Source organism: Elephantulus edwardii, unplaced genomic scaffold (genome assembly GCF_000299155.1).
Source record: "Elephantulus edwardii isolate Elephantulus edwardi_28Jun2011 unplaced genomic scaffold, EleEdw1.0 scaffold00059, whole genome shotgun sequence".
NCBI lineage: Eukaryota > Metazoa > Chordata > Mammalia > Macroscelidea > Macroscelididae > Elephantulus > Elephantulus edwardii.
The window spans coordinates 4,376,724-4,385,946 of record NW_006399809.1 but is presented as its reverse complement, the minus strand read 5'-3'; the positions used below and the strand labels follow the sequence as shown (position 1 = coordinate 4,385,946).

Here is a 9,223-nt window from a genome sequence, read left to right as displayed (position 1 = left end):
CAGCATGGCAAATGATCTGACTTCACAATTAACTATTCTGTTGTCTCCTACTTTACCCTTCAATGATGCCTAAAGCACATGTTCAAAAAACACTCAAAACTCTTTCCATAGAGTAGTAACCAATTCATAGCTGATCCTCCAATGGGTTTCCAAGGCTGTCAGTTGCATGGAAGAAGACTGACCATCTTTCTCCTGTGGAGTGGCTGCTGGATTCAAACCACCATAGAGACACTGCCTTTGGGTTAGCAGTACAATTCCTAACAGACTGTATTACCCCAGCTTGTAACTTTAAAAGATAATTTTAAATAGTTTTACTCCCAGAAATATTAGCATTACTATTTTTAGAAGTTTTAGACCTATTGACTTAGAGATTTTCATATCCACAAACCTACTCTGAGTTTGGAAGAAAAACTGTTGTTATTGTAAAATACCATTAAGTACAACCCATGAGGTCCTATGAACAACAGATCTGAACCCTGTCCCAGCCTTTGTCGTTCTCACAATTTCTGGAACAATTGAGGCCATTGCGTCAGTTACTGTGTTAAGCCTTCTAGTTAAGGGTCTTCCTCTCTTTCGTCAAACCTCCCCATCTTTCTAAGCTTGATGTCCTTCTCCAAAGAATAGCCTCTGCTAGCAACATATCCAAAATATATGAGATGAAGCTTTAACATTCTTTTTTTAAATTTTTTTTATTTTTTTTTATCTTTAACATTCTTACTTCCAAAGAACACTCTGGCTGCACCTTCTCCAAGTCATTTTTGTTTGTTCTTTTGACACTCCATTGGATACTCAGTAGTACTCTTCTCCAACACCATACCTCAAAGGAATCAATTATTCTTCTATCATCCTTATTCACTGTCTGCTCTCATTTGTATAGCAAGTGATTTAAAATATCATAGCCTGGATCAGATACATTTTCATCTTCAAACTGACATCATTGCTCTTCAGTAATTTGGAAATGTCCCTGATTGCAGACTTTTCCAGTGCAATACCAACTCTTGAGAGTGTTGATTGTTGATACTACTAAGGTGAAGTTATTGATCATTTCAATCCATTTTCCATCTGTCATGATGTTGTATATTGGTCCACTGGCAAAAAATTTTGTTTTCTAGATGTTGAGATGCAACTCATCTTGAAGACTGCATTGTTTTTGTTGTTATGTGCCATTGAGGCAGCTGCAACTCATAGCAACCCTATGTATGATAGCTCTGAACCCTTCCCTATCCTGAGCCAGTCTCATTGACTCTGACACACCTAAACTCATTGCCCTGGTTACTATGTCAATCCATCTCATCTTGGTCCTCCCTCTCCTACCTTGTCTCTCCACCCTTCCAAGCATGATGCCCTTCTCCAAGGATTGGTCTCTCCTGGCCACGTGCTTAAAGTATGTGAGATGGAACTTAAAAATGCTAGTCTTCAAGGAGAAACTTGGTTTCATTCTCTCCATTGTAGACTGTTTATTCTCCCAGTGCTCCATGGTATATTCAATTCTGTTCTCCAGCACCACAACTCCAAGGCATCAATTCATTGAAGACCATCACCCAATGAGAAGCTGATACCCAGTTGTATCCCCCTAAGGTGTATAAAAAAAGCCAACTTTGTCTGCTCGCGGTCGACTCCTCTGTCTCCTGTGAGAGATAAGGGTCGGCCCGGAGCTCCGCAATAAACCTCTCCTCTTGCTGTTGCATCAAAAAAAAAAATTCATTGAAGACTGCATTGGAGAGATCCATGTTTTCATTCTCAGAAAGGTGATCCAACAAAATGAGGAAATTATAAAACAATTTCATTAATACTACATACAAGCAAAATAATATTGAGGATCATTAAAAAATGTCTAGTGCAATACTTTGATAACTTCCAGAAGTTTAAATAGGATTTAGAAGAGGCTGTGGCACTAGGGATCTCACTGATGATGTCAGATGGATCCTGGCTGAAAGTCAAGAATACCAGAAGAATGTCTACTCATGCTTTATTGATTATGCAAAAGCATTATGGATCATAACAAATTATGGCTAATGTTTAGAAAAATGGAAATCCCAGAATACTTAACTGTGCTCATGTGAAACCTATAACTGGACCACGAGACTGCTATCTGAACAGAGTTAATGGTTTAAAATGAAATCTTACATGATTTAAAATTAAGAAAGGTGTGGATCAGAATTGTATCCTTTCTCTATATGTATTCAGCATGTATTTTGTTGTTGTTATTATGTGCCATTGAGTTGCCTTCAACTCATAGTGACCCTGAAGGCTTCCCTGTCCTGAGCCAATCTCTCTGACTCTGGCACATCTACCCCCACTGCTCTAGTTACTGCATCAATCGACCTCAGCCAGGTCTTCCTTTGCTGTGCTGTCCTTCTACCCTTCTGAGCATGATGTCCTTCTCCAAGGATTGTTCCCTCCTGGCTACATGCCCAAACTATGTGAGACAGAGCTTCAAAAATCCTAGCCTCAAAAAAAAAAAAAAAAATCCTAGCCTCGAAGGAGAAACTTGGTTTCACCCTCTCCAAGACAGACCAATTTGTTTTCTTAGCTATCCATGGCTCAATACTTTTCTCCAGCACCACTTTTTAAAGGAATCAATTCTTCTTCTGTCATCTTTAGTCATTGTCCAGCTATCTGACGCAGAGCAAGTAATTACAAAGAGCATGGCCTGGATCAGGAATACCTTAGTCTCTAAACTGACATCATTGCTTCTCAATACTCTGGGAAGGTCCCTGACCGCAGATTTACCCAATGCAATTTATCTTTTAAGTTCCTGACTGCTGGTGCCAAGAGTGTTGATTATGGAGCCAAGCGATTTATAACTGTTAACAACCTCAATCTCTTCTCCATTCATCATGGTGCTGTCAATTGGCCCAAGGGTGAGAATCTGAAGAAATTATTCAGGAAGATGGACTCTGTGAACAAGAATGTGAAATCAGGATTGGAGGAAGATTCATCGGTAACCTGCCACATGTAGAAGACAACCTTGCTTGCTGAAAATAAGAAGGACTTGGAAGCAAAACTGGTTCCAGTTAATCTGACAGTGACTACACAGATTCATAAGCCTAGCAGATAGGTTTTACTTTCATCCTCTCATCATTAGTAGGTGCTTAGATACCCTCACACTTCAGCATGTTCCTCCATCTTCTCATAGCAAAACTTGAAATCCATTGCCATATTCCCAGCTTCCAATTCTAATTCAGCTCTGAGGTTGGTGTATCTGATTCATAGTTCTTTTGTCTTTGGTTCTATGGATATCCTTTTCCCCCAACTCCCTTAATCCAGAATTACCTTCTTCTGGGCATCACATTAGCAAAAGTTCTAAAAGGATTTCCTCCGGCTAGCTTGGAAAGGCTTCTCATAGTTCTAGTCCTCTCTGTGGTGGGATATTCATTGATTCTCTTTCTCCTTTTTATTTTTTATTGAGATTTTAATGAAAGTTTACCAAGAACTTGAATTTCCAATCATTCATTGTTGTACAATATCCTCCCTCTCCCCTCCCCGAGTCTACTTTGCTATGCACTTCTTGTTCTGGACTGCTGTCATGCAAACAACACCTAGTCATATATTCCTTTTAAACAGTTCTTTCTCTGAAGGCTAAGGTTTTCACTCTCACAAGGCACTTTGCTGTCTGGGTCATGGCTACTGAAGCCATCCTGTCATGTTTCCAGCACCCAGATGTGCAGAGAGGTTGTTCTTGCTCTATGTGGCATAAAGAAAAGTTCCTAAAGGAACCTAATTGTTTAAACTATCATTATAAATGAAAAAAAATCTATAGACTTCAATAGTGGAAAATCCCCCTTAAATCAATATTAAAAATATCAACTTGATGTTGAGAAAATGTAAAGTTGATTTAGGAGAGGCTATGGCACTAGGGTGAAGAGATTGAGATTGTTCACAGCTTCAGTTTGCTTGGCTCCACAGTCAACACTCTCGGCACCGGTAGCCAGGAAATTAGAAGACGTATTGCCATGGGAAAGTCTGCTGTTAGGGACCCCTCCAAAGTATTGAAGATCAATGGTGTCTCTTTGGAGACAAAGGTGCGTCTGATATAGGCCACGGTCTTTGCAATCACTTGTTATGCATCAGAGAGTTGGACAATGACTAAGGAGGATAGAAGGAGAATTGATGCCTTTGAGCTGTGGTGCTGGAGAAGAGTATTGAGGGTACCATGGACTGCTAGGAAAACAAACAGATTCATTCTGGAAAGGGTCAAACTGGGCTGATCCTTGGAGGCAAGGATTCTAAGGCTCCTCCTAACATACTTTGGACATGTTGCAAGGAGGGACAGGTCCTTGGAGAGGGACATAATGCTTGGTAGGTTGGAGGGACAGCGCAGAAGGGGAAGGCCCCCTATGAGGTGGATTGATTCGGTGACTGGAGTAATTGGGATGGGTGTATTGGAGATAGTGCGATTGGCACAGGACATAGCAGAGTTTAGGGATGTTGTACATAGGGTCGCTATGAGTCGCAAGCGACTTGACGGCACATAACAACAACAATAACATGGCACTAGGGATATCATTATTGATATTGTATGGATCTTGGATCAAAGTGTGGACCATCAGAAAGATGTCTATTTGTGTTTTATTGACTATGCGAAGGCATTTGATTGTGTAGATCATAACAAATTATGGTAAACACTGAGAAGAATGTGAATCCCAGAACACTTAATTGTGCTCACGTGAAACCTATCCTTTGACCAGGAAGTTGCTTTCCAAACAGAGCAATACAATGAAGGTCAGGGACAAAATGGTGTCCCTGGTTCAGGTCTCTCCGCTCATCAAGCTCCACCGCTACTCCGCGCTCTTCCTCGGCATGGCCTATGGAGAGCCAAGCTCTCTACACCTGAAACCGCGGGCCTAAGAGGAAAGGAGGATGGCAGCCGAGGAGAAGCAGCAGCAGGATGAACTGAAGTGGATCACCAGAGAACTGGCAGAAGCCCAAGACGAAAGCATACTGAAGTGAAGTTCCTCGGAGCCAATCTGTACTGGAGCTGCACTAGGTGAATAAATCTCCCATGTGCTGTGGAATTAAAAAAGGAAGAAGAAGAAAGATGGGTGTCAGGGCTGTATTCTTTCTGCATAGCTGTTTCATCTCTATGCTGAACAAATCATTCAGGAAGTAAGACTTTATGAAGAATGAGGCATCAGAGAAAGATTCTTCAACAACTTTCATTATGCAAATAACACAACCTTGATGGCTGAAAGTGAGAAGGACTTGAAGTGCTGGCTGCTACAGGTCAAGGAGTACAGCCTTCAGTATGGATTACATGTCAACAACAAAAATCTTGACCACTGGACTAACAGGCAACATCATCATAAATGGAGAAAAGTCAGAAGTTTATTACTCTTATGTGGCTCCACAATTAACAATCTTCATATCAGTGGTCAGGAAATAAAGAAGTGTGTTGCATTGGGAACGGAAAGTCTGCAATTGGAAAATTCACCAAAGTCCTGAAGAGCAATGATTACAATTTAAAGACTAAGATGCACTTGATCCAAGCCATTATCTTTTCAATTTCTTGCTATGCATCTGAGTTAGGCAGTGAATAAACATAGCAGAAGAAGAATTAATGCCTTTGAGCCGATGGTGCTGGAGAAGAACACTACATATTCCATGGATTGCCAAGAGGAGGAACACTTGCAACCAGGTTGCTCTTTAGAGAGAATGGTGAAATTTCCTATCACATGCTTTAGGTATGTTGTTGGGCAGGGCCCGTTCTTGGAGAAAGACATGTTCTGAGAAGTAAAGGGTCAGTAAAGGATCACATGACCTTCAATGAGGTGGACTGACACAATAACTATAACAATGGGCTCTAGCGTAGTAAATAGAATAAAGATGGCACAGGATGCGGCAGTGTTCAGATCTGATGTTCTTAAGTTGCACTTGACCCAACAGCATCTAGCAACAACAAAAATACAGTAATCAAATCCAAAATGTGTGTGTGCATGCGCACCTGTGTGCGCATGCATACAGGTTTCCCCCTCCCTCCAGTTGAGGAATGAATTCAAAGTTCCAAGAGCAATGGTGTTTCTCTGGAGACCAAGGTGCGTCTGATACAGGCCATGGTCTTTGCAATCACTTGTTATGCATCAGAGAGTTGGACAATGACTAAGGAGGATAGAAGGAGAATTGATGCCTTTGAGCTGTGGTGCTGGAGAAGAGTATTGAGGGTACCATGGACTGCTAGGAAAACAAACAGATTCATCCTGGAAAGGGTCAAACTGGGCTGATCCTGGGAGGCAAGGATTCTCAGGCTCCATCTAACATACTTTGGACATGTTGTAAGGAGGGACAGGTCCTTGGAGAGGGACATCAAGCTTGGTAGGGTGGAGGGACAGTGCAGGAGGGGAAGGCCCTCTATGAGGTGGATTGATTCAGTGACTAGGGCAATTGGGATGGGTGTATTGGAGATGGTGCGATTGTCACAGGACAGAGCGGAGTTTAGGGCTGTTGTACATAGGGTCGCTATGAGTCCCAAGCGACTGACAGGAAGGCACATACAACAACAACAACAAACACAAAACAGGAATGTAAAACATGTGACAATATTAGATGAATCCATTATTTTGAACAAATGGCCTTTTGCTTATCTTTTGTAGTATTTCTTGCTTAGACATAGTTCTTAGTTCTTTTCTGTATTCTAGAGTAAAATAAAGACAGTGCCTGGAATATACTCTGAATACAGAACCGATCCATAGCTGATATTCCTTTGGGCATTCAGAGGCTGTAAATTGCCTTGGAGGAGATTTTTCAGGAATAGCTGGCGGATTTGAACTGTGTGCCTTTGGTTTGGCAGTGCAGCTCCTTATAACTACACTACCCGAGCTCCCTAGATAGTGCTCATGGATGTTAAACTGGTTTAAACTGGTTAAAATTATTTACACTTAGATACAAACTCACTGAGGTCTTTGTTATGTGATGTTGCTGAAGAATACTGAATATACCATGAAGTGCCAAAAGAATAAATGAGGTGCTAAGTGATCGTCAGTAGCAAGGATGGTGAGATTTCATCTCACGAACTTTGGAGATGTTAGGAAGGGCCAGCCTTTCGAGAAGGAAAAATGCTCGGAAACATAGAAGGTCTGTGAAAAAAAGAGAAACACTCTTTAAGATGATGGCTTGAAGCTGTACCACCACCAGCAATGGCTGAAGTAGTGCAAAGATTGCGAAGATGAGGTTTGATGAGGGTTGTTTCTTAATGTTGTCCACAGGGTTACTAGAAATTGATGTCCGCCGTATGACACGTAACAACGGATATGATGATGGATCGATGCCAATGTTTAAGAAAATCAACAGATAGTCTGGATAAACGTAAACGGGTGACTATATGTAATCTTTGAACGGACTGCTTTAAAAACCAATAACCCAGTTAGAATGTCATTATCTTGAGTGTTCTGTTCATTATTAAAAGATAATCCTGGTCAGGGAAGAGATGTGAAATCAGAAAATATTTTACCATCCCAAGAGTTTTATGTAAGGTAGGGTGAAATGCCATTATTCAAGCAAGTTGCTTGGCTTTCATCGCACCCCACTATAAGGCTGGGAATTTCAATATCTCGTGATAAATATATCTTGATTTAGTCCCCCGATTGTTTTAAATGGCAACGTTCTGTATTATTGAAGAGAAGTTTGGGATGGAAATTTCCAAGTGATTTTTTTAGGGTCATAAATGTATTTATGTGAGACAGAGTCAGCCCTTGTGACCTCTGCTCTTTTTAGCGGAGTGTCGTCGTCCCTGCTGCTCCTCCTCCTGCAGCCTTTCCAATGCCAGGCCTCAGCTGATGGCCGACGCCCAGGGCCACTTAGGGCATTATTCTTTTTGCAGACTTTATGAATTTTTGCTTTAGGCCTGACCTTTTACTAAACATGCACGTGGTTCGGCGCCTGGAGAGCACCCAGGTGGGGAACTGGGCGCCAGACAATAGCAACAAGCGTAACTAGGAAGTAGATAGAATAGAGCGTAGGGCGACAGCTCTGCGTGAAGCCTTCTCCTTTCTTTAATCCTCCTTCACACATACTCCCACCCTCGCCGGAAGCGGATCCTTACGTCATACTACTTCCGGAACGAAAGGAGCGCCCGCTGGCGGGAGCGAGCTCGCTATTGCGCGGCAACAATGTTCCCGCCTCCTCGATCCTTCCACCACTCCCCTTCGGCGTTCTCAGAGCGTGACGTGCGTGCGCGCGCGTCCCCAGGCTAGCGTCAGGGCCGAGGGGGAAAGGCCGAAAGAGCCAAGCGAGAAGGAGGGGCTCTTGAGGCTAGGGTCCAACCAGCAGGTTCCATCGCCCGTCCTCTTCCAGACGAGGAGAGGAGGGAAGGGGAGGAGCGAGCCCGGCAGGCCGCGTACATCGGGAGCCTCCTCGTGGAGGGGGCTGGGGGAGAAAGCTGTGGAAGAGGGTAGCTCCGTCACCTGGGTAGCACCGTCATCTGCGGCTAAGGAAGAAGAAAGTCAGATCCCGCACCCAACGCCATAGACTCAGAAACGCCCCCGCCCCCATCTCCCCGGAAACAGCCCTCCGCCTAGACCCGCACACTGGCTGCCCCAACCGCGAACTGCAGCGCGGTCGCCTCCGCCTCACGTCGCGCCGCCCCGCCCCGCCGTCCGGTGTCGCGGGCCGCCGAGTGCGCGAGGCCTTAGGCCAGGAGTTGTTGTCAGGCCCGGGTCACTTCCGAGGCGCCCGCTGTGTGTCGCCGCCACCATCACAAGAGGACGACGTCGATCGAGAAGCCGAGGCGGCGGAGGCGTGTTGTTGTTTCGCCCGCTCCCCTCCCCTGAACTCGCCCCCAACGTCAGGCGCAATGGAGTGAAGCGGCGACGAAGGTGGTACTTCCGCGTTGCGCTGCCCGCCCTGCCAGCCCGAGCGGCGAGCGCGGCCGAGACCGCACCCCCCCACCCCGGGGGCACTTGGAGGAGTCCGCACTCCCCCGCAGGTCAACCCGGCGCCTCGGGCGCCGCTGCCGCCGCACCGAGGACCGTGATCGCGGTGTGTGTGTGTGGGGAGGAGCTAAGTCGCCCGGATCTCCGGTCTCCTCGGGCCCGGAGGCCGCTGCGTATCCCACTGTGACCTGGAACCCAGGGACCCGAGTCCCGACCCGGATTATCGTGGCGCGTCGGCCCGCCGGCCCCGGTGCTCCGTGTTCCGCCGCTGCTCGCGTTTCCGGCGGGGGAGATGGCCAGGATCTGACCCGGGACGAGGCCGCACCCTCGCCGCTGTCTGCGGCGGGCCCTAGGCG

The 9,223-nt window shown here is 45.2% G+C and overlaps 1 pseudogene; it reads left to right on the top strand.

Moving 5' to 3' along the window:
* The first annotated feature begins 4,737 nt into the window (after window positions 1–4,737).
* LOC102870670 lies at window positions 4,738–4,953 on the top strand (annotated as a pseudogene).
* Window positions 4,954–9,223: the final 4,270 nt, after the last annotated feature.